Source organism: Rhinoderma darwinii, chromosome 12 (assembly GCF_050947455.1).
Source record: "Rhinoderma darwinii isolate aRhiDar2 chromosome 12, aRhiDar2.hap1, whole genome shotgun sequence".
Classification (NCBI taxonomy): domain Eukaryota; kingdom Metazoa; phylum Chordata; class Amphibia; order Anura; family Rhinodermatidae; genus Rhinoderma; species Rhinoderma darwinii.
The window spans coordinates 21751296-21778432 of NC_134698.1; positions in this window are offsets into that span (position 1 = coordinate 21751296).

Here is a 27137-nt window from a genome sequence, read left to right on the forward strand (position 1 = left end):
TAGGCCCCAAAACCGCCCCCTCCAGCCGCATCTGTAAACAAGTCCAGATCCACGGAATCGAAAGCCCCAGCCATCCACAGGGACCGCCCGTTGTACTGTCCCAAAAACCGATGTCACACTTCCAAGTCGGCCCGATGCTCCCCTCTCAATCTTACAAAGTGATGCGGTGCCACCACACCAGCAGTCGCCGCCGCCAAATGCCTACTAAACACTCTGCCCATAGGCATGATCTGACACTCAAAGTTTAACTTCCCTAACAATGACTGCAGACTGCGTAATGTGACCTTTTTAAGCCGAGACAACGCCTGAACCTCCAAACGAAGGGCCACCAACTTATCCTCCGGAAGCCTGCATTCCATTAAAACCGAGTCGATTTCAATGCCTAAAAAACGAATAACCGTAACATGCCCCTCTGTTTTGTCAGGAGCCAGCGGGACTCCAAAATCCCTCATGACTCCCTGCAACGCAAACAAAATATTGGCGCACACCGCCGATCTGCCCGGGCCAACACACAAAAAAATCATCAAGGTAGCGAATAACTGAATTCACACCTGCGACGTCCCGAGTTGCTCATTCCAAAAATGAACTAAATGCCTTAAAATAGGCGCAAGACATGGAACAACCCATCGGCAAACAATGATCCACAAAAAATTCCCCTCCCAAAAACAACCCAACAACCGTTGACTCTTGGGATGAACCGGCAGTAACCGAAAAGCCGCCTCAATATCAGTTTTTGACAACAAGGCACCTGCACCCGCTTCGCGAACCAACGCCACTGCCATATCAAACGACGCGTACACCACCGAACACAACACCGGATCAATACCATCATTAACCGATGCACCCCGGGGAAAAGAAAGATGATGTATCAACCGAAACTTGTTCGGCTCACGCTTAGGCACCACACCCAACGGGGAAACAACAAGATCCGACACAGGTGGTTCCACAAAAGGCCCTGCCATGCGACCCAAAACCACATCTTTACGAAGTCACCCTCTTGAGCCCCATCTGTCTGCACCGACACAGCCACCGCCCCCGCACTTGCACCCTATATTGAGGCTGCCCTACCAACGGCGGCGCCATCCAAACCGCAACCGGGGACACCCCCGCCGATACCGGGGCCTGCGACCTATCTAATCTGTTGACCAGCTCGCGCAATCATCCCACTAAGTCATCAAGACCGCTACCACCTCCTCCGGAAGACCCGTCAACAGCCGTAGAACCCGCCGCATCCCCCGCACCCCACAACATGCGCGTATTAGGAGAAGAGAAAGAAGAAAAACACCCACCTGGCTGCTCAGGCGCTGTGATCCCGCCAGCCGGACGAACTTGAACACGCCGATGCTCAACATCGTCTCCTTCTTCTAAGTCACCCGCCGTCTGCGAGCGCTGCCCGCACCCACAATGCAAGCACGGAGATCCCTGACCAGACTGTCCCGAAGGGCCGGCCTCCATACTAGCCCTGATGCTGATAGGGCCAGCCGCCTGCTGCCCGTTATGCGGTATCCAGAGCTCAGACCGCACTCCACGGCCCACCGGACTCTCCATTCTTCCGGACTCAGACCTCGAAGCAGCCAGCCCCCTGATTGGCACCTCACCAGGCGGGGCTGCCGACATCCCCGCATCTTGCACCACACCAGATGGAGGGAGGGTATTTGGGAAGCCAGGAGCCAACCCCCCCCTAGCCGCCAAGCACCCCCGCGGCTGGGGATTTCTGCGAGGCCGGGACCACCGAGGGGATGCAGCTCTCCCTGGATACAGGCCTGCAGCGACCCTGAAGGGGCTTCCCCTGCGGCGCCGTACCCGCGGGATTTCGTCAGGGCTAAGTCTCCCTGGGGGTATGGCACGCCGTGACCTGCGAGCAGGCACGACCTCAGGTGAACAGACATCGGGCATGATCCCTCCACTAGCCAGAGGGCTGAGCAGCAGAGGGCTGCCTAAATTTAAGTCCAGCACTACAGGGGACGACAGGGAAGAAGCCGCCACACCCCCCTCCCTGGACACCGCGCGATGAGAGCGCCGGGGCCCAGCTGCCTGGGGCACAGTCAGCCCCACAAGTCTCGTCACCTGCTCCTCGAACCATCCGACATCCTGCTGATCAGCTGCCGCCCGGAGCCGCTCCACAAGCTCACTGAAAGATGCCATCTCCAACGAGCAGGTAAGTAAATATAACACTACAACGCTGCTGCTGCTCCTCCTGTTGCTGTGTTACCTCCCGCTGTCTCCCTCGCACTGAGGAAAACAGCGGGAAGCCTGAGACTCCCACCCCCTCCCTCCTCCCTTCCAAACCACTCCCCTTCACTCCCTGCTACTCAACCTTAACCTCTTCCTCACCTGTTCCCTCCTATCCTGTCATGGCGGCCTCCCCTTATTCCCTGCAGTCGGCAGTGCGGCCGCTCCTGGAGGTATTTAATATAGAAAATAGCACATTTGAAAATTCCAGCATTGCATGGGATACTCTGAAGGCCTATCTTAGAGGGTGTCTCCGGTCCACTATTTCCTATTTAAAAAAGGACTCTTCCAGAATTGAGTCAGAGTTGGAGAAGCAATGCGCAGCTCTAGAGGGTAAATACACTGCTGATCCCACTGACATAAATAAAGATTTATGGCTGCAAATGGGGCGGAAATACCTATTACTGCTACAGGAAAAGGCAAATAGGAAGATATTTTTGCGAAGCAATCGTATTTTGAGTTGGGTAACCAGTCCAGCAAACCCTTGGCCCACTTAATCCATCAAAACTCTAAAAGCCCGGCTATTCTCAAAATTCACAGTAGCTCTGGGGATTGTTTGATGGACTCCCAAGGAATAGCCGAGGCATTTGTGCAGTTTTACAGGGAGCTATATACCTTTCAATCCAGTTATGATATGTCTGAGTTTCAGTACTATATGGATGGTATTTCGTTCCCAACACTGAGTGTAGAAGGTAGAGCAGCCCTGGAAGCTGATGTGACTGAGGAGAAGATACGGGAATCCTTGAAAGGTATGTCAAAATGGAAAGCATCGGGTATAGAGCAGGGGTCTCAAGCACGCGGCCCGCGGCCCCTGGGGCTGTCATCTGCGGCCCGCGGGACACAGAGCCGCTAGTATCGGCTCTGCTCCGAGACTCTGGAATTCCCTGACTTCGCTGTCCACATATGAACAGCGATGTCTGGGGCTTCCCCAGAGCCGGAGTCCCCGGCAGAGCGCTAGTACAGGCTCTGCTCCGGGACTCTGTGGAATTCCCTGACATCGCTGCCCATATATGGACAGTGTGTCAGGGTCTTGCCAAGAGCGGAGCAGAGCACTGGTGTCGGCTCTGTTCCTGGACTCTGTGGAATTCCCTGACATCGCTGTCCACATATGAACAGCTATGTCTGGGGCTTCCCCAGAGCCGGAGTCCCGAGCAGAGTGCTGGTGTCGGCTCTGCTCCGGGACTCTATGGAATTCCCTGACATCGCTGTCCACATATGAACAGCGATGTCTGGGGCTTCCCCAGAGCCGGAGTCCCGGGCAGAGCGCTAGTACAGGCTCTGCTCCGGGACTCTGTGGAATTCCCTGACGTCGCTGCCCATATATGGACAGTGTGTCAGGGTCTTCCCCAGAGCAGAAGTCCCAGTGATGTCAGGAGCATAGCTGGAGTCCCAGGAAGAGCCTACAAGCGCTCTGCCTGGGACTCCAGGTCTGGGGTTGCCCCTGACATCTCTGTCCATATATGGACAGTGATGTCAGGAGCAGAGCTGGAATCCCAGGCAGAGTGCCAGAAGCGGCTCTGCTCCGGGACTCCAGCTCTGGGCAAGCCCCTGACATCACTGGGGCAGCCTCTACAGAAGGCACTGGGGCAGCCTCTACAGAGGGCACTGGGGCAGCCTCTACAGAGGGCACTGGGTCAGCCTCTACAGAGGGCACTGGGTCAGCCTCTACAGAGGGCACTGGGGCAGCCTCTACAGAGGGCACTGGGGCAGCCTCTACAGAGGGCACTGGGGCAGCCTCTACAGAGGGCACTGGGACAGCCTCTACAGAGGGCACTGGGGCAGCCTCTACAGAGGGCACTGGGGCAGCCTCTACAGAGGGCACTGGGGCAGCCTCTACCGAGGGCACTGTGGCAGCCTCTACAGAGGGCACTGTGGCATTATCTACAAGTGGGTGTGTGGCAGTATCTGAAGAGGACACTGGCATTATCTAGGGGTGTGTTGCATTATCTACAGAGGGCACTGTGGCCTTATCTACAGAGGGCACTGTGGCCTTATCTACAGAGGGCACTGTGGCCTTATCTACAGAGGGCACTGTGGCCTTATCTACAGAGGGCACTGTGGCCTTATCTACAGAGGGCACTGTGGCCTTATCTACAGAGGGCACTGTGGCCTTATCTACAGAGGGCACTGTGGCATTATCCACAGAGGGCACTGCGGCAGCATCCACAGAGGGCACTGCGGCAGCATCCACAGAGGGCACTGCGGCAGCATCCAAAGGTATGTCAAAGGGGAAAGCATCGGGTCCTGATGGGAACCCTATAGAGGTATACCACAAATACTCAGACCATCTCATTCCCTCACTATGCGCTATGTTTTCTTATGCCCTTGGTGTGGGGCAATTACCAGATAGCATGCATGATGCCACTATTATTGTCCTGTTAAAACCCGATAAAGACCCTATGGAATGTGGCTCCTATCGTCCGATATCGTTATTAAAAAATGACTACAAACTACTTACTAAAATTCTGGCAAACAGACTTAATAAAGTCATTTCCCAAGTTATTCATGATGACCAGTCCGGCTTTATGCCAGGGAAGTCTACCTCCGATAACATCCGGAGGGTGCAGATTCTTGCTCAGATAGGGGGTGCTATAAAGGCTGATTGGGCAATGGCGTCTCTGGACGCTGCGAAAGCCTTTGATTCCATTGAATGGGTATACCTGCTGTAGACTTTGGAGAGGTTTGGGTTTGGTCCACAGTTCCTTTGATGGATTTTGCTCCTATACAAGGTGCCGAGGGCACAAATTCTGGTGAATGGTGAACTATCCCCATATTTCAGTTTACAGAGAGGTACTAGGCAGGGATGTCCGTGCTCTCCCCATTGCTTTTCGCTCTTGCTATTGAACCATTAGCTATACGTATACGACAACACCCTGCGTACAAAGAGATTTGTTTGGGGGGCAGGGAGGATAGAATTGGCTTATTTGCAGACGACATGGTTCTTTTTACGTCCCAGCCAATTGTGACATTACCCCAGGCGATTACTACTCTGGAGATATTTGGGAGGTTCGCTGGACTCCATATCAACTGGACTAAGTCTTTTTTTATGCCCTTACAGGGGGTGGGATGGCCAGACTCCATACATGGCTTACGGGTGGTTTCCTCATTTAAATACCTAGGTATTATTATCAATCGGGATCATGGGGATGATCATGCCACTAATATATTGCCGCTACTGGAATACGTAAAGGTTACGTTTAGGATCTGGAGCGCTCTTCCCCTAGCAGTGACTGGCAGAATAAACTTAATTAAAATGGTCGTTCTTCCCAAATGTCTTTATGTCCTCGAACACGCAGCGACACCAGTGTTTAAAACATTTTTCAAGCAGATACATGCCTTATTTCTAGCATTTATTTGGGGTTCCAATCGATCTAAGCTCAGTCTCACTACTTTGCAGCGTCCCAAAACATTAGGAGGAGCAGCCTTGCCAGATCTCTACCTCTATTATTTGGCGGGGCAATTAAGATATTTGAAAGTTTGGGTCGCCAACATGACCTTGCCAAATAGGGAACATCATCTGGCGTTTCATCTGCAAATGACCACTCTCTGGCCAGTATTAGAGGGGTCCCTGACTGCAATTCAAAATGTATTGCCCATTCATAGGGTGGCGTCTCAGGTGTGGATGGCTGCGAAAAGCATTTATGGGTACTCTGATGTACAAACTGATATGCCGTTATGGTTTAACCCACTCCTCTCCCAGATGTCAGATGCTTTGTCTCCCTCCTTTTGGATTCAGCACGGGGTATGCACTGTTGGGGATATGTATGAGGATAATATTCTTAAATCGTTTACACAACTGCAGTCTGGCTTTGCAATACCTAGGACTGCCTTTTACAGATACCTACAATTGTGCCATGCTCTCGGGGCCCAGTACCCTTCCTCTGACACGGCATTCTCGCAATTTCCTCTGATAGGAATTTTTAGATCCAAAGGCACCAGAGGTTTGATATCTGCCATATACACATCTCTCATATCGACCAAATTAGCCAGAACACCCCTGCAGGTAAAAGACAAATGGATTACACAGATACCTGACCTTACAGAAGGGGATTGGGACGAGATCCTATCCTCTCCACTATTTGTGTCTCCAGCCGCTAACAATAGGATGATACAAATATCCATAATCCATCAAAGTTACCTTACTCCTGTTAGATTACACAAAATGGGTAGATACCCGAGCACGGAATGTCACAGGTGCCGGTACCCTAGGTCAGACTTTTGGCACATGATCTGGGCATGTCCATTTATTTCCTCTTTTTGGGAAGAGGTAGTTGGGGCAGCTACTGGAATTCTGCATATACCAGTCCCAGTTAGTCCACAAGTTTGTTTGTTTGGTATGCTACAGGATGAACATTGGCCTCATTATTTGAAAATATTCCTCCTCCCACTATGGCTAAATGGAAATCACTTGTGAATTCTATCATTCCGTATGAGAGGACAATGTATAGACAGAGAGGATGCATTGATAAATTCTATAAGATATGGGAAGCCTGGTGTGACTCTGCGGTGACTCAGTATACCCCACACAGGTATAATGACCTCCGCCGGTCATTGACACACAATTGAAGCTACTGGGTTGTGGATCTACAGTATATAATTCATAAAATAGTGTCTTGATTTGTTTTGTTTTTTGCCTTTGGATACATGTTAAATGTCTGAATACATGTCTGTATTTCTCCTTTATTTGAAATGTTGGTGTGTTATGTCTCACACACTTCTCTGCCTTATTTTCTGTATTATGTGCATGGCATGATTGCATTTGTACTACGATTCTTCAATAAAACGAGTTTACAAAAAAAAAAAGTAAATTTCTGTTTTTTGGTCACCTTAGCGCTCCAAACAAATAGAATAAAAAGTGATCAAAAAGTCGCTTGTACCCCAAAATGGTATCGGTGAAAACTACAGCCCGCCCCGCAAAATGTAAGTCCTCACACCGGTATAGTGACGGAAAAATAAAAAAAAGTTATAGCTCTCAGAATAAGGTGACACAAAACATTATTTTTCTTAGGGGGGATTCACACGAGCGTGTATTCGGTCCGTGCGGGCCGCGTGGTTTTCACGCGCCACGCATCGACCAATACAAGGCTATGGGGCAGTACAGACAGTCCGTGCTTTTTGCGCAGCGTTTGTCCAGCTGCGTACAAAACGCGACAGGTTCAATAACTCTGCGTATTTCGCGCATCACGCACCCATTGAAGTCAATGGGTGCGTGAAAACCACGCAGGTTGCACGGAAGCACTTCCGTGCGAACCGACTGAAACAGCGCACCAGCTGTCAAAAGGATGAATGTAAACAGAAAAGCACCACGTGCTTTTCTGTTTCCGAACATCCAAACGGAGTGTCTTTGAGATGAGCGAACCCGGACAAGCGAACCAAACTTCACCGGGTTCGGCCGAACTCGTTTTGGCCGAACCCGGCAAAAAAATGTCCGGTACGCGACGTCATGACATAGTCACTGTCCAGGGTGCTGAAAGAGTTAAACTGTTTCAGCACCATGGACAGTGACTACCGATCCCAAAAAACATGAACCTGTAAAAAAAAACGAAGTTCTGACTTACCAATAACTCCCGGCTTCTTCCTCCAGTCTGACCTCCCGGGATGACAATTCAGTCCAAGTGACAGCTGCAGCCAATCACAGGCCAAGCACAGGCTGCAGCGGTCACATGGACTGCCGCGTCATCCAGGGAGGTGGGGCCCGATGTCAAGAAGGACGCGTCACCAAGGCAACGGCCGGGAGGGCAGATCTCAGTAAGTACGAACTTTTTTTTTTTTTAACAGGTTGCTGTATATTGTGTTCGGCATTCACTGTCGAGGGTGCTGAAAGAGTTACTGCCGATCAGTTAGCTCTTTCAGCACCTTGGACAGTGATGGGCGTCGACTAGCCTCATCTCTATGATGGCGGCTGCGCGAAAATCACGCAGCCGCGCATCATACACGGATGACACACGCAGCTGTCAAATGGTTTTTGCGCGCGCAAAACGCCGCGTTGTTTGCGCGCGCAAAAACGCAACGTCCGTCTGTATCTGCCCATAGGCAAATAGTTATATTTTTTCTAAAAGTGGTAAAACATAAAACAAAACATAACAATGTGGTATCGCCGTAATCGTATCAACCTGTAGAATAAGGTAAACATGTAGTTTTTTTTACCGCCTGATGGACGCCGTTAAAACAAAACCCCCCAAAAAATGGCGTAATTGCTTTTTTTTGCCTATTTCACATTACAAATAATTTTTGATTCAGCTTCCCAGTATATTATGCTGTAGAATAAATGGCGCCATGAAAAACTACAACTTGTCCCGCAAAACACAAGCCCTCATATGGCTACGTCGACGAAAAAATATAAAAAAAGTTATGGCTTTTGGAAGGCGGGAAGGAAAAGGCTAAAATGAAAAAACTCAAATTGGCCGTGTACTTAAGGGGTTAAAGTTTATTCAGTATACAGTAAAGATTTCTACAACTTTCTAATATACTTTGTGTTTCATTGTTCGGTCATTTAGAGACTAAAAATCTGTTACAGGACCCATCAGGGTAAGGTGAGTTTTCTTTTTATTGGTGCAAAGGGGACCTAACTTATCTATAGTAAAACACAGGGGCCTAACTTATCTATAGTAAAACACAGGGGGCCTAACTTATCTATGGTAAAACACAGGGGCCTAACTTATCTATGGTAAAACACAGGGGCCTAACTTATCTATGGTAAAACACAGGGGGCCTAACTTATCTATGGTAAAACACAGGGGGGCTTAACTTATCTATGGTAAAACACAGGGGGCCTAACTTATCTATGGTGAAACACAGGGGCCTAACTTATCTATGGTAAAACACAGGGGGCCTAACTTATCTATGGTAAAACACAGGGGGGCCTAACTTATCTATGGTAAAACACAGGGGCCTATCTTATCTATGGTAAAACACAGGGGGCCTAACTTATCTATGGTAAAACACAGGGGGCCTAACTTATCTATGGTAAAACACAGGGGCCTAACTTATCTATGTTAAAACACAGGGGGCCTAACTTATCTATGGTAAAACACAGGGGCCTAACTTATCTATGGTAAAACACAGGGGGCCTAACTTATCTATGGTAAAACACAGGGGCCTAACTTATCTATGGTAAAATACAGGGGCCTAACTTATCTATGGTAAAACACAGGGGCCTAACTTATCTATGGTAAAACACAGGGGGCCTAACTTATCTATGGTGAAACACAGGGGCCTAACTTATCTATGGTAAAACACAGGGGGCTTAACTTATCTATGGTAAAACACAGGGGGGCCTAACTTATCTATGGTAAAACACAGGGGCCTATCTTATCTATGGTAAAACACAGGGGGCCTAACTTATCTATGGTAAAACACAGGGGGCCTAACTTATCTATGGTAAAACACAGGGGCCTAACTTATCTATGGTAAAACACAGGGGCCTAACTTATCTATGTTAAAACACAGGGGGCCTAACTTATCTATGGTAAAACACAGGGGCCTAACTTATCTATGGTAAAACACAGGGGGCCTAACTTACCTATGGTAAAACACAGGGGCCTAACTTATCTATGGTAAAATACAGGGGCCTAACTTATCTATGGTAAAACACAGGGGCCTAACTTATCTATGGTAAAACACAGGGGGGCCTAACTTATCTATGGTAAAACACAGGGGGCCTAACTTATCTATGGTAAAACACAGGGGCCTAACCAGGGCCGGCCCTAGGATAGATGGCGCCCATTGCGAAATGATCTTTCGGCGCCCCACCCCATCATTAAAAAAAAATGCCCCATAAAAACAATTATAATGCCTCTTTAGTGCCCCCAGACAGTATAATAATAATATTTAACAATATAATATATTACAACCCCTTCAAGGACACAGTATATTGTCCTCTAATTGTGCCCACAGTATTATGCCCCCTGTAGTACCCCTACACAGTATAATGTCCGCTTAGTGGCCCCCACACAGTATAGTGCCCCCCTGTAGATTTTGCCATATAGCCTCCCTCTAGACAGTGCCATAATCCCCCACCTCCTTTTTGTAGATCGTGCCATACAGCCCCCCCACCTCCCCCTTGTAGACAGTGCCATACAGTCCCCCACCCCCCCCTTGTAGACCGTGTCCCCAAACAAAAACAACAATTTTACTCACCTAGGCCCCGTTCCCATGACGAACTGAGCTGCTCCACGATGGGATCCTGTGGCCTAGTACAGAGTTTCCCAACCTTTTCGGACCCGAGGCAGGACTGGAAAAATAAAATTTCCTCAGGGTCCCCCTACCAAAAATAGTTCTGAGAAAGACAGAAAAAAGGCTGAGAACAAGCACTACACTCGTAGGGTTTGTTCACACACATTTTTTTAAGGCAAAAAAATCTGACCCAAAATTCCTTCAGGAACTGACAGCGTTGTTTGACCTTTTTTTTGTGTTTTTTCTTAAGCTGTTGAAGCGAATGCAAAAGACGCAGGAAAAAAAAGCTCGAAACGAGCGTCGCAGGTATTTTCTGCCTCCTATTAATTTCAATTGGAGGTCAGAGGCGGAAACCACTTGAAGACCATCAGCCCCCCACTCACAGTAAAATGACCATCAGCCCCCCACTCACAGTAAAATGACCATCATCCCACCACTCACAGTAAAATGACCATCAGCCCACCACTCACAGATTCCCCCTGTAGGTAGCGCCACACAGCCCCTTGTAGGTAGCGCCACACAGCCTCTTGTGGGTAGCGCCACACAGCCCCTTGTGGGTAGCGCCACACAGCCCCTTGTGGGTAGTGCCACACAGCCCCTTGTGGGTAGCATCACACAGCCCCTTTTGTAGGTAGCACCACACAGCCCCCTTGTGGGTAGCGCCACACAGCCCCTTGTGGGTAGTGCCACACAGCCCCTTGTGGGTAGCATCACACAGCCCCTTTTGTAGGTAGCACCACACAGCCCCTTGTGGGTAGCGCCACACAGCCCCTTGTGGGTAGTGCCACACAGCCCCTTGTGGGTAGCATCACACAGCCCCTTTTGTAGGTAGCACCACAGCCCCCTTGTGGGTAGCGCCACAAAGCCCCCTTGTGGGTAGCGCCACACAGCCCCTTGTAGATAGCGCCACACAGCCCCCTTGTAGGGAGCACCACACAGCCCCCTGTAGGGAGTGCCGCACAGCCCCCTATAGGGAGTGCCGCACAGCCCCCTGGTAGGAAGTGCCGCACAGCCCCCTGGTAGGAAGTGCCGCAGAGCCCCCCTGCTAGAGAGTGCCGCACAGCCCCCTGCAAGGGAGTGCCACACAGCCCACAGCCCCCCTGTACGTAGTGCAAGGACTACGAAATGACCCTGATAGCTGGCGGGCAATAGACATTCAAAAAAGGACAACTGTGCAGGAGCACACAAAATACCCAGCTTTCCCAGCTAACAAATAAATGTGTGGAAATAAACTAAGATATAACTTTTATTTAGTCTAGGTAAAGGATTAATCCTCTTAGCTAGATGAAATAAAAATTATATCTTAGTTTATTTCCACACATTTATTTGATAGCTGGGAAAGCTGGGTATTTTGTGTGCTCCTGCACAGTTGTCCTTTTTTGTAGGTAGTGCCACTCAGCGCACACCCCGCTGTAGATTGAAACCCCCCCACCCCCTTCCTGTATAGATAGCGCCACTGTAGCTCCCTGAAGGAGCGGAATCCCCATGTGGCCAGGGATACTGCTCCTGCAGCGCTGCTTGATGTCTCTGTTCATATATGGACAGTGACATCAGGGGAAACTCCTGAAGCGGAATCCTCGTCCCCAGCGTTGCTGACGATGTGACATTCGCTTCCACTCCAGGAGAAGCTCCTGTCGTCTGTGTCCATGACGTCATTAGCTTCTCATGGAGTGGAATCCCCGGTCATAGCGTCTGCAACGCTGTGACCGGGGATTCCACTTCAGGAGTTTCCCCTGATGTCACTGTCCATATATGGACAGAGACATCAAACAGCGCTCCAGGAGCGGAATCCCCGGCCACACGGGGATTCCGTTCCTTCAGAGAGCTACAGTGGCGCTAGTAGATAGCAGAGCAGGGAGATACCTCTCTGCTCTGCTATAGTGCCATCGCTACCGCTATAGCCGCAGCAGCAGCTGCTAGCGGCGCCACCGCCCTCATGCCCGGTGTCACCGCTAGCAGCTGCTATGGCTGATACAGCGGTAGCGACGGCTTCTAAGTGAAGAAGCGCCCGGGTGGAAAGGCGACTGTAGTTAGTGTGTGTATCCGCGCTGCTAGTTGCAACGGCGCAGGGATACACACACCCGCTGGCGCCCCCCTTGCAGTGTGGCGGCTGGCGCCCTGTGCGACCGCTCTGGTCGAATGTATATAAGGTCGGCCAGGGGTCTAACTTATCTATGATAAAACACAGGGGGCCTAACTTATCTATGGTAAAACACAGGGGGCTTAACTTTTTATTTTTGGTGTCTAGTTTCTTCCATTTTACTGCCGCTGCCGCCGAGTAAGTTGCACCACAAAAGGGGTCACTAAGACCATGTTCACACGGTGGATTTTGCTTGGTGGGTCCTGCTGCAAAATCGGCCGAAGAATTATTCCTGCCGTCAGCCAAAAGATTCCTACTCCCATTCACTTCAGATCGGGCAGGACGCTTCTTTAAAAAGAAGCATCCCCCTCCCACTGAAATAGAGATCTGCAGAACATTGCTCTCTCCTCTCTACCGCCTGACAGATACATAGTGATATATTCTGCAGATTATTATATCACTGATCTCTCTAGAGATCTACAGCAGAGGCTGGACGGCAGCACGGAGGGCTCAACGGGAAGCCTCCATGATTGCCGTAGGAGGGAGGGTTCAACCAATAGGAAGGACAGGTTAGGTGAGGGAGGAAGGGGAGATGCGAGGAGCCGGGGTGTGTTAACTGTTCCTCCCGCTGTTTTCGGCATTGAGCCGGAGGCAGCGGGAGGAGAAACAAGCAAAAAACTTAGGTCAGGTTAGATAGTGCTACTTACCTGTTATGGCGTCTCCAGCCTTGCTGCTCGATCAGCTGCGGGCAGAAGCTGCTTATCACGATCCGGGCTGGCTGGAGGAGACTGTGGCATCGCTGGCCCGGATCCCTCAGGCGGGCCCGTCGTCTTGGTCGGCAGCCCGCGCTGATGCGCTCCCTTCCCCCGCCCCCCTCTCAGACGCTGGGGATATGGCGGTGGGTGGAGAGCTGTTAATGTCGGCCCCTGGTGTAATAAAGCAGAGGGCTTCGGCGGGAGCGGTGGTTGCCCAGGCTAAGTCACCCCGCCGCTCCCATAGGACTCGCCCACCAGAGCGTCTTAGTCCAGACGTGGCACCGCGGGCCCGGCGTCGCAGGGGGAGCCCTTCTAAGGACGCTGCAGGCCAGGCTGCTGGGACGGGTGCCTCTTCCTAGGGCCTGCGTCCTGGCAGGAATCCCTAACCGCGACGGGGCTCGGCGGTTAACTGGGAGTCGCAGGCCGGGCTCCCTGTCACACCCCCGCCTTCAGACGCTGTGTTCGGAGGGCAGTATACGGCCGCCCTGCATGGTGCAGTTCCGGCCAGGGGGCAGGCTTCCTCGAGAGCATCGGTGAGGACGCCAAGATCAGCGACGACGACGAGGCAACAGGTCCGGTCGGAAGTCTGGGTCCCTGCGGTCGGGCGGCAGGTTGTCGGCCCACCTGTCAGCGTGCCGGGATCCCCGTGTCGAAGATGTCGGTGCGAGTACCAGTCGGCGGCAAGAGAGGATTTGGAAGATGGAGAGCTGGATGAGTCGCAACGTGGTCAGGATTTTCCGGCTGGCGGGAATACAGCGCCTGGGCAGCCTGGTGAGTGTGTAACTCCTACGTTACCGTATCCAGCAATTTTCATGTCGGGTGTTGGGGGTGGGTCAGCGAGCGGGGTAGCGGCTGTCGGTAGTGGCGTTGCCGGCGCGATGGCTTGACAGATTTAGTGGGTTGTTTGCGCGAGCTAGTCCGGCGCTTAGATAGGGCAGCGGCGCCTGTAGTGCCGGCGGGGTCTCCGGTTGTGGTATGGGAAGGTCCTCGTGATGTACAGTCGGGGTCCATGGTGGGGGAGGTCCCAGGGGTGGCAAAAGAAGCGGTAGCAGTGTCTGTCCAAACCGAGGCGCAGAAGGATGGGGATAGGATTCGGCTTGATGATCGCGCTCGGGGCGAGGTTTACGTCTGTTTTGAGGGCCCTTTAGGGGCTCACCTTAAGCAAGAGGTACGTGAACGGATTTGGAAGGATGAATACGTGGAGATATTTTCTCTTCTGCCGCTTGCGAAATTCAAATTGGATAAGGGCAAATTGGTATAGGCTTATCCCACAGACGTTCGCCAACTGGTCGCAAGCTTTCGCTATTTTGGCAAGCGTGATCGGGGAAATGGCGCCGGAAAATTGCTCGGCGTTGTTTTGTTATTTTGATGCCATCGGGGAGGCCTATTTGGCGTACGGGGGCCAGGCGTGTTTGCGGTACGACGAGCAATTTCGCCAGCGGAAGGCGGTCCGGACGGCGATCCGGTGGGATCAAAAGGATATTGCATTGTGGTTGCGGGTTACGGCGCCGGTTAAGCAGTCCTTTCCCGGGAGCGTTGGCCAAGGGGGCCAGTCTAGTCAATCCGGGCAAGGTTCCGGGTCAAAACTGGGGTTCTGCTGGCAATTCAATGATGGCCGTGTAAGTTCAGGGCCACCTGTAAATTTAAACATGTCTGTTCGGAGTGCAATGGCTCCTCACACGGGGCCTCAAAATATATGCGGAAAGGGAGGCGGTCAGGCCCTCAGTCCTCTTCAGTTGGTCAAGGGGCGGTCGCCGGTGAGGGTAGAAAGGATGGCCCCGTATCTAAGTGAATATCCGGATAGGGTTGCGGCCAAGTTAATTTATGAGGGGTTTTTGTTTGGTTTTGGGTAGGATGTCCGGGCCTTTTGCCGAGCCGCCGATTGAGAATTTAGTGGTATCACCCTTGGGAGTTGTGCCAAAGCGGGAGCCTCACAAATTCCGTTTGATCCAGCATTTGTCGTTTCCCAGGAGAGCGTCGGTGAACGATGGGATAGATCACGACTTATGTTCGGTTGTTTACACGTCATTTGACAAAGCGGTGGCGTTAGTGCGGGAGGCAGGGCCCGGTGCGTTGTTGGCAAAGACTGACATTGAGGCGGCCTTTCGCTTGCTGCCGGTACATCCAGAAAGCCAACGGCTGTTGGGTTGCTTCTGGAGCGGGGAATTTTATGTGGATATGTGCCTTCCAATGGGTTGCTCCCTTTCTTGCGCATACTTCGAGGCGTTTAGTAGTTTCGTGGAATGGGTGACGAAGGGTGTAGCTGGGGTCGATTCCTTAATACATTATCTTGATGATTTTTTGTGCGTAGGCCCTAGCGGTTCCCCGGTTTGCGGTAATTTATTGTATTCCTTGCAGAAGGTTGCGACGGATTTTGGAATCCCTTTGCGCCTGGATAAACAGAGGGCCCGGTATCTACCATCAGTTTTTTGGGGATCCAAATTGATTCGGTGGCAATCGAGTGCAGGCTTCCTGAGGATAAATTATTGCCACTACGGCAGGTCAGGCGGGCTTGCCAATTGAAGAAGATCACTTTTCGGGATCTTCAGTCGCTGCTTGGAAAGTTGAACTTTGCCTGTCGAATTATGCCAATGGGTAGAATTTTTAGTAGGAGGTTGGCGTCAGCGACGGCGGGTATCCGGGCGCCCCATCATTTTGTGAGGATTGGTGGGGATCACAGGGCGGATCTGCAGGTCTGGGACGATTTCCTCGGGCAGTATAATGGTAGATCGTTGTGGATGTCGCAGGTACAGGAGATGGGCGAGTTGGAGCTGTTTACTGACGCGGCAGGGTCTAGTGGTTTTGGCGCGTATGCAGGAGGACAATGGTGTGCGGGGAACTGGCCGGACAGCTGGGTGACTGGTGGTCTTACGCGAAATCTGGCCCTGCTCGAGCTGTTCCCCATCGTGGTGGCGGTGACCATTTGGTGGGATAGGCTCAGGGATAAAAAGGTTCGTGTCCACTGCGATAACATGGGGGTGGTGTTAGCAATTAACAACTTATCAGCATCTTCTCCACCGGTGGTTCAGTTGTTGCGTCACCTAGTTTTGGTGTGCTTGTCTTTAAACACGTGGGTGGTTGCGGTGCATGTACCTGGGGTTTCCAATTATATTGCTGATGCTCTTTCTCGCTCGCAGTGGGATCGTTTTCGTCAAATGGCACCGGGAGCGGAGCTGGTCGGTTTAGCTTGCCCGGAACATCTCTGGGGTCTGGTTTCGGTCCCGTGGAACGGTTGATTGAAAGGTCATTGGCTAGCGTGACTTGGAGCGCTTATTCGGCGTGTTGGCAGCAGTGGGAGGAGTGGGTAAGAGTGTTGGGTAACGTCAGCACGGCGCAAGACAGGTTGGTGCCATTATTGTACTGGTTGGGGGATGCTTGGGAGGCGGGGTTTTCCCCGGCAAAAGTGAATCGTTTTGTTGCTGGTTTGGCGTTTGGATTCAAATTACGGGGTTTTCAGGATGTGTCCAAACATTTTTTAGTAAGGCAAGCTCTAAAAGGTTTGCGTCGGGGCAGGGCGGTAGCAGATCAGAGGCAACCCGTTTCTTTTTCCCTCCTTGGGTCGTTGGGAGCATCGCTGGGGGCTGTTTGTAATTTGCCTGATGAGGTAGTCTTGTTCCGTTTGGCTTTTTCCCTCGCGTTTTTCGGAGCACTCAGAATTAGGGAGTTTGTTTCTCCTAGTGCGGCTAGGGCTGGGGGATTGCGGCAGGCGGACATGGGGCTATATGAGGATAGACTCGAGTTGTTTTTGCGGCGGTCCAAGACTGATCAAGCGGGTCGGGGTAAGCGGATAGTGTTGTTTGCCCTCCCAGGGTCGGCGATGTGTCCAGTTGCTTGTATGGTGGCTTTTAAGCCACTGGTTGGGGTGCCTGAGTCGCCATTGCTCCGTCATGAGAATGGCTCGTTTTTGCCCAGGTATCAATTTGGTGCGGTGTTTAAGAAATGCTTGGCTGCGGTTGGCGTGGGGCAGGGGTATTACTCGTCTCACTCGTTCAGGATCGCCGCTGCTACTGAGGCGGGGCGTTGGACGACGAGGGTGTGCAGCGCATCGGCCGGTGGGAGTCCAACAGGTTTCGGACTTATGTGCGCCCTCATTTGTTGTGAGTCGGTAAGGTAGCTTTGATTGTTTGACATGTGCGGTTTTGTTCTTTCTTTTCAGATCACCACCCTTGCTTAGTGTGGATTTTAGGACTTTCTTTTGTGCACTGGGGGGCATTGCGGGTGGACGTTCGCCCAGATGGCCGCCAGCTTCGCATTCTGCGGCACGATGCGGTTTTACACTGGCTGGGCTTCCGAGGTATGTTGTGGAGCCGGGTACTTGCTGAGTTTCAGACATACTCTCAGTTAGATAGGGTTCCGGAGGTTCTGGTGTTACATGCGGGTGGGGAATGATCTGGGGGTGCGCCCGTTTTGCGAGTTAGTGCGGTATATTAAACACGATCTGTTGTGTTTATGGGCATCTTATCCTCACCTGGTGATTGTTTGGTCGGACATCGTTCCGAGGAAGTTTTGGCGTTTGGCAAGATCGGTTGAGAGGGTCAATAAAGCCCGTATTAAGGTAAACCGGGCGGTGTCGCGTTTTGTTGCTAGGAACGGGGGCATTTGTGTTCGACACAAGGATCTGGAGTCAGGAGTCGGTAATTATTGGAGGAGTGATGGAGTACATTTGACCCAGGTTGGAATTGATATGTGGAGCCTGGCTTTAGCAGAAGGAATTGAGAGGGCGGTGGTGGTTTGGAGGGACTCACAGGCTTAAGGTGGTCAAGGCCTGTTTCGCTGTGGCGTGGGGAGTCCTTGAGGTTGGTCAGTACAAAATAGTGGGGGGGTCGCATCGGGGGTATGCGTCCCCCAAAAAATAGTAGATCATTTGAAGACTTCATAGGGTGTTATCCCTTTGAAGTGGTCTTCTGGTGGTTGGAGCCATCTGCAGGGGTGAGCGGTGCTTCCGAGCTGGTTTACGGCTGGAGGTAAATAGTTGGTGGTGGTTTGCAGATGGCTAATTTAAAGGAAATCGGAAAAATGGCTTCAAGGACTTCCCCTGCTCTGTTTAGTGTTAATTGACCCATGTTGGGTCATGTGAATTATAGTAGGAATTCTCTGGTCGAATTCCTAAAAGAGTTATCCGAATGTTTCGGATTAAATTGCATTTAATGTTAAATAAATAAACGGCTGCCAGTGGCGTAACTACCGCCGTAGCAACAGTAGCGGCTGCTACGGGGCCCGCGGCATGAGGGGGCCCGTGTCGCCCGCCGGCACGGGCCCCCACCATGGCCGGAGGCTCCGCTAGCAGCCGCTATGGCTGCTACAGCGGGACGCCACTGAACACTACGGCAGAGCAGGGAGGTATCTCCCCGCTCTGCCATTAACTGGTTCCCAACCGCTGGCTGTATTTTTATGGCCTGCGGTCAGGGTCCTTAAAACCCGCGCGATCGGGCAGCTGAATGTCGGGTCTCCGGCAGACAGTGACTGCCGGGGACCCTGAGGAGAGGATAGAAGCAGCTTTAGCTGCTTCTGTCTTCTCTGATCACTTGTACACAGCGCTGAATGTGCGCTGTGTACAGGAATAGAGACAGCAGCAGCGGCGCTGTCTCTATTCCTCCCGGTGCTCATGTGACAGGTCACATGATCGCCGGGTGCCGTTAGTGGCAGGCTGCTGCTAGGTCTTACTAGACACAGCACAGCCCTATTAGTGACAATCGTCACTATGAGAGGGCTGATTTCCCCTGTAACTGTGCAGCCCCAGTTACAGGGGAAAAACATGATGTAAAAGAAAGAAAAAATATATGTAAAGTTCCCCAAAGGTCTTCTTTGACCTTTGAGGGACAGACCATAGTAATAAAAAAAGAATAAAGTAAAGTGCAAAAAAAAATTTAATAATAAATACACATAAAATACCCACCCCAGAAAAAAAACGTTCCCCCCCGCCAATCATTGTTGTAACGCTAGCGCTGACCCAATTACCCTAATATAGACATGTAATATATAAAAATTTACGGTAGAAAATGACGATCACAAATAAAAGGTCTATTTTAGGGTAAAACTATGTTATTACCAAAAAAAAAATAGCTGAAATGTAAAAAAGCTTATTTTTTTACTATTATTTTCAAACTTTATGAATAAAAATTCTAAAATGGCAAAAAAGGTGTGTATAAAAACGATAAAAAATGAAACCTGCATTGTCTACGGAAAAAACGTCGCAAAAATCACGTCGTTAGCCCAACAAATAAAAAAGTTATAGCCATTTAACTAGCACGTGCTAAAAATGGCTAAACGGTGTCTGGTCCTGTAGGCGCAAAATAGAGCAAAAGACATGTATCCCCCCCCCCCTCTCCACAGGACATGTATCCCCCTCTCCACAGGATCTCCACAGGACACGTACCCCCTCTCCACAGGACATGTATCCCCCTCTCCACAGGACATGTATCCCCTCTCCACAGGACATGTATCCCCTCTCCACAGGACATGTATCCCCTCTCCACAGGATCTCCACAGGACATGTATCCCCTCTCCACAGGACATGTATCCCCTCTCCACAGGACATGTATCCCCTCTCCACAGGATCTCCACAGGACAGGGGATACATGTGTGATCGCTGGCATTGATAGGGAGAACGGGGGTCTGAAAGTCCCCTGAAGTTCTCCATCACAAACCTCGGACTTCCGGCGTCTGTGTCGGCAGCTCCGTAGAAATGAATGGAGCGCCGGTCGTGCTTGTGCGCATGCGTGACCAGCGCTCCTTTCATTTTTATTGAGCAGCGCAGACGCCGGAAGTCAGAGGTTAGTCATGGAGAACTTCAGGGGACTTTCAGTCCCCCGTTCTCCCTATCGCTGTCAGCGATCACGCATGTATCCCCTGTTCTGTGGAGATCCTGTGGAGAGGGGATACATGTATTTTGTAGGACACACTGTAGGTGGCATTTTTTTGGGAGGGGGGACGCTGTATGGCGTTCCCTACAGGGGGGGGGGACCACGCTGTATGGCGTTCCCTACAGGGGTTGGTGGCTGTATGGCGTTCCCTACAGGGGGGAGTTGTATGGCGTTCCCTATAGGGGGGCTGTATGGCGTTCTCTACAGGGGGATGTATGGCGTTCTCTACAGGGGGATGTATGGCGCTATCTACAGAGGGGGGGGGCTGTATGGCGTTATCTACAGGGGGGGGGCTGTAAAAAAGGCACTATCTACAAGGGGGGGGGTTGTGTGACACCCAGGGCAGGGGGGCCCCAGTCAAAAGTTTGCTATGGGGCCCGGTCTTTCCTAGTTACGCCCCTGACGGCTGCTGTGGCCATTTCACATCCAACCTCGGTTGTCACGTGTCTTTATTGGGAAGGCGAAAGAAGGGGAATAAAAGTAAAATGGTTACTCAGCACATGACTCTACTTAGGCTAGTCAAGATGGCTCTGTCCTCTCTACCTCCTGACAGATACACAAAGATATATTCTGCAGATTATTACACCACTGACCTCTCTGGAGATCTGCAGAACATTGCTCCTCTACCTCCTGACAGATACAGAGTGATATATTCTGCAGATTACTACACCACTGACCTCTCTGGAGATCTGCAGAACATTGCTCCTCTACCTCCTGACAGATACACAAAGATATATTCTGCAGATTATTACACCACTGACCTCTCTGGAGATCTGCAGAACATTGCTCCTCTATCTCCTGACAGATACAGAGTGATATATTCCGCAGATTATTACACCACTGACCTCTCTGGAGATTTGCAGAACATTACTCTGTCCTCTCTACCTGTTGATAGATACATAGTGATATATTCTGCAGATTATTACACCACTGACCACTCTACAGATCTGCAGAACATTGCTCCTTTACCTCCTGACAGATACATAGTGATATATTCTGCAGATTATTACACCACTGACCTCTCTGGAGATCTGCAGAACATTGCTACTCTACCTCCTGACAGATACATAGTGATATATTCTGCAGATTAATACACCACTGACCTCTCTATAGATCTGCAGAACATTACTCCTGTACCTCCTGACAGATACATAGTGATATATTCTGCAGATTATTACACCACTGACCTCTCTGGAGATCTGCAGAACATTGCTCCTCTACTTCCTGACAGATACATAGTGATATATTCCGCAGATTATTACACCACTGACCTCTCTGGAGATCTGCAGAACATTGCTCCTCTACCGCCTGACAGATACATAGTGATATATTCCGCAGATTATTACACCACTGACCTCTCTGGAGAGCTGCAGAACATTGCTCCTCTACCTCCTGACAGATACATAGTGATATATTCTGCAGATTATTACACCACTGACCTCTCTAGAGATCTGCAGAACATTGCTCCTCTACCTCCTGACAGATAAATAGTTTTATATTCTGCAGATTATTACACCACTGACTTCCCTAGAGATCTGCAGAACATTGCTCCTCTACCTCCTGACAGATACATAGTGATATATTCTGCAGATTATTACACCACTGACTTCTCCAGAGATCTGCAGAACATTGCTCTTCTACCTCCTGACAGATACATAGTGATATATCCTGCAAATTATTACACCACTGACCTCTCTAGAGATCTGCAGAACATTGCTCCTCTACCTCCTGACAGATACATAGTGATATATTCTGCAGATTATTATACCACTGACTTCTCTAGAGATCTGCAGAACATTGCTCCTCTACCTTCTTACAGATACATAGTGATATATTCTTCAGATTATTACACCATGGATTTCTCTAGAGATCTGCAGAACATTGCTCCTCTACCTCCTGACAGATACATAGTGATATATTCTTTAGATTATTACACCAAAGATTTCTCTAGAGATCTGCAGAGCATTGCTCCTGTACCTCCTGATAGATACATAGTGATATATTCTGCAGATTATTACACCACTGACCACTCTAGCGATCTGCAGAACATTGCTCTGTCCTCTCTACCTGCTGATAGATAGATAGTAATATATTCTGCAGATTATTACACCACTGACATCTCTAGAGATCTGCAGAACATTGCTCCTCTACCTCGTGACAGATACATAATGATATATTCTTCAGATTATTACACCACTGACATCTCTAGAAATCTGCAGAACATCGCTCCTCTACCTCCTGACAGATACATAGTGATGTATTCTGCAGATTATTACACCACTGACATCTCTAGAAATCTGCAGTACATCGCTCCTCTACCTCCTGACAGATACATAGTGATATATTCTGCAGATTATTACACCACTGACCTCGCTGGAGATCTGCAGAACATTGCTCTGTCCTCTCTACCTCCTGACAGATACATAGTGATATATTCTGCAGATTATTACACCACTGACCTCTCTAGAGAATCGCAGAACATTGCTCCTCTACCTCCTGACAGATACATAGTGATATATTCTGCAGATTATTACACCACTGACTTCTCTGGAGATCTGCAGAATATTGCTCTCTCCTCTCTACCGCCTGACAGATACATAGTGATATATTCTGCAGATTATTACACCACTGAAATAGAGATCTGCAGAACATTGCTCCTCTACCTCCTGACAGATACATAGTGATATATTCTGCAGATTATTACACCACTGACCTGTATGGAGATCTGCAGAACATTGCTCCTCTACCTCCTGACAGATACATAGTGATATATTCTGCAGATTATTACACCACTGACCTGTATGGAGATCTGCAGAACATTGCTCCTCTACCTCCTGACAGATACATAGTGATATATTCTGCAGATTATTTCACCACTGACCTCTCCGGAGATCTGCAGAATATTGCTCCTCTACCTCCTGACAGATACATAGTGATATATTCTGCAGATTATTACACCACTGACTACTCTAGAGATCTGCAGAACATCGCTCCTCTACCTCCTGACAGATACATAGTGATATATTCTGCAGATTATTACACCACTGACCTCTCTGGAGATCTGCAGAACATTGCCCTGTCCTCTCTACCTCCTGACAGATACATAGTGATATATTCTGCAGATTATTACACCACTGACCTCTCTGGAGATCTGCAGAACATTGCTCTGCTCTCTACCTCCTGACAGATACATAGTGATATATTCTGCAGATTATTACACCACTGACCTCTATAGAGATCTGCAGAGCATTACTCCTCTACCTCCTGACAGATACATAGTGATATATTCCGCAGATTATTACACCACTGACCTCTCTGGAGATCTGCAGAACATTGCTCCTCTACCGCCTGACAGATACATAGTGATATATTCCACAGATTATTACACCACTGACCTCTCTGGAGAGCTGCAGAACATTGCTCCTGTACCTCCTGATAGATACATAGTGATATATTCTGCAGATTATTACACCACTGACCACTCTAGAGATCTGCAGAACATTGCTCTGTCCTCTCTGCCTGCTGATAGATACATAGTAATATATTCTGCAGATTATTACACCACTGACATCTCTAGAGATCTGCAGAACATTGCTCCTCTACCTCGTGACAGATACATAATGATATATTCTTCAGATTATTACACCACTGACATCTCTAGAAATCTGCAGAACATCGCTCCTCTACCTCCTGACAGATACATAGTGATATATTCTGCAGATTATTACACCACTGACTACTCTAGAGATCTGCAGAACATCGCTCCTCTACCTCCTGACAGATACATAGTGATATATTCTGCAGATTATTACACCACTGACCTCTCTGGAGATCTGCAGAACATTGCCCTGTCCTCTCTACCTCCTGACAGATACATAGTGATATGTTCTGCAGATTATTACACCACTGACATCTCTGGAGATCTGCAGAACATTGCTCTGCTCTCTACCTCCTGACAGATACATAGTGATATATTCTGCAGATTATTACACCACTGACCTCTCTGGAGATCTGCAGAACATTGACCTGTCCTCTCTACCTCCTGACAGATACATAGTGATATATTCTGCAGATTATTACACCACTGACCCCTCTAGAGATCTGCAGAACATTACTCCTCTACCTCCTGACAGATACATAGTGATATATTCTGAAGATTATTACACCACTGACCTCTCTGGAGATCTGCAGAACATTGCTCCTCTACCGCCTGACAGATACATAGTGATATATTCTGCAGATTATTGCTCTGTCCTCTCTACCTCCTGATAGATACTTATTGATATATTCTGCAGATTATTGCACCTATGACTTTTCCACAACCTTATGATCCCTGTAGATAAAAGGCTCCCTGGATAAATTCCCCAATATATATATGAAAACACTGAAAATTGTAAAGAAAATATATGTTTATTCCAGAATCCAGTAGAATTGCTGTGCGGTTTTCTCCGGCCCTTTAACATGTGATGATCTGTGACATGAAGAAGAGGAGGGTCCTTCTTCACACGTGGATATGGCCGCCAGTCCACCCTTACACAGCTCAGTCCTGGATCATAAGAGAGCGTAAAACATTTTTCTATTTTTTCACAGTTGTATCCTAGAAAAGACAAAAAATCTGAATTAGCCCAAAAATTCACAAAACCTTCACCACAAGGAGATGAAGACGGAGCAGAAGATGTCGGACATACTGGATCTCACTTCTGTTCTGCACATCACTGGTTCTCAGCGCTGGAGGAGTCTTCATGACAATTTCAGATGGTTTAGGTGGTAAAGACCACCATGTTGGGGTGACAAAAGATGGTGAATGGGCCCCGAGCGACAGATGGAACAGAACAGGCCTCTTTCTCTCCCGGGGGTTCGGGGCCCTGATGGTAAATGGGCCCCGAGTGGCAGATGGAATTAAAATGCCCACTTTCTCTTCCGGGGGTTTGAGGCCCTGGTGGTAACGGTAACCCCCGAAAGGTCCTCCATCTCCACATCCTCTGGAAGTTTGCGTCCGCGCACTTCATTTTTGTCTTTCTTATCCTCCATATCCTCCATCTCTATATCATCAGGAAATTGACGTCCGCCAACCTCCATTTTCTCATCCTCCTCCACGTCCTCCATCTCTATATCATCGGGAAATTGACGTCCGCCAACCTCCATTTTCTCTATAATCCTCATCTTGAAAAACATCTTCACTATCCTCCTCTTCATCAAAGACACCTTCATGATGAGAGCCAGCAAGAGAAACCGACACCGTGGTCAATGTGTGACCCCAATTTATAGACTTGATGATGTCATAAGATGTATACACATCCAGATTAAGGCGGAATTCACACGACAGGGATTCCCGGCCGGGTGCCGGCCGTTCATAAATCAGCCGGCACCCGGCTGCATTAGGAATAATAGACCCCTAATGGGGCTATTCACACGACCGATTTTTTGACGGCCGGGAAAACCGCCCGTCAAAAAATAGTACATGCTCTATTTTCAGCCGGGTGCCCGGCCGCCCGGCTCCCATAGAAGTCTGGGGATTGGGGATTCCGCTACAGGAGAAGTGAGTGACTACACTATCCATGTATGGACACAGCGAAGTCACGCACTTCTGCAGCGGAATCCCCGACTCTATGGCCGGGGATGCCGCTACAGGAGAAGTGAGTGACTACACTGTCCATATATGGACACAGCGAAGTCACTCACTTCTGCAGCGGAATCCCCGACTCTATGGCCGGGGATTCCACTACAGGAGAAGTGAGTGACTACACTGTCCATATATGGACACAGCGAAGTCACTCACTTCTGCAGCGGAATCCCCGACTCTATGGCCGGGGATTCCACTACAGGAGAAGTGAGTGACTACACTGTCCATATATGGACACAGCGAAGTGACTCACTTCTGCAGCGGAATCCCCGACTCTATGGCCGGGGATTCCGCTACAGGAGAAGTGAGTGACTACACTGTCCATATATGGACACAGCGAAGTCACTCACTTCTGCAGCGAAATCCCCGACTCTATGGCCGGGGATTCCGCTACAGGAGAAGTGAGTGACTACACTGTCCATATATGGACACAGTGACGTCACTCACTTCTGAAGCGGAATTCCAGGGAATTCCTCTTCAGGAGAAGTCAGTGACTACACTGTCCATATATGGACATTGAAGTCAGTGACTTCTCCTGGAAGGGGGGGGATGGGTGCAACCTACAGGGGACTGTGTGGCATCACCTACAGGGGGCAGGGTGGCATCACCTACAGGGGGCAGGGTGGCATCACCTACAGGGGGCAGGGTGGCATCACCTACAGGGGGCAGGGTGGCATCACCTACAGGTGGCAGGGTGGCATCACCTACAGGTGGCAGGGTGGGTGGCATCACCTACAGGTGGCAGGGTGGGTGGCATCACCTACAGGGGGCAGGGTGGGTGGCATCGCCTACAGGAGGCTGGGTGGGTGGCATCGCCTACAGGGGGCAGGGTGGCATCGCCTACAGGGGGCTGTGTGGCATCGCCTACAGGTGGCTGTGTGGCATCGCCTACAGGGGGCTGTGTGGCATCGCCTACAGGGGGCTGTGTGGCATCGCCTACAGGGGGCTGTGTGGCATCGCCTACAGGGGGCTGTGTGGCATCGCCTACAGGGGGCTTGGTGGCATCGCCTACAGGGGACTTGGTGGCATTACCAACAGGGGACTTGGTGGCATTACCTACAGGGGACTTGATGGCATTACCTACAGGGGGCTGGGTGGCATTACCTGCAGGGGACAGGGTGGCATCGCCTGCAGGGGGCTGTGTGGCATCGCCTGCAGGGGGCTGTGTGGCATCGCCTACAGGGGGCTGGGTGGCATTACCTACCAGGGGGGCATGTTGCATTATCTACAAAGGGCTAAATTCATCCGATTTTAAAACGGACAGGGAAAAAAACGGATGCAAATCGGGTCCAAATCGGCCGGAAAAAACGGCAACTCGGCCCGGAACGGATGCAAAACGGATGCAAACCGGCCAAAAACGGCCGATTTTCCAGGCCGACACTCGGACCCTGTCGTGTGAATGAGGCCTA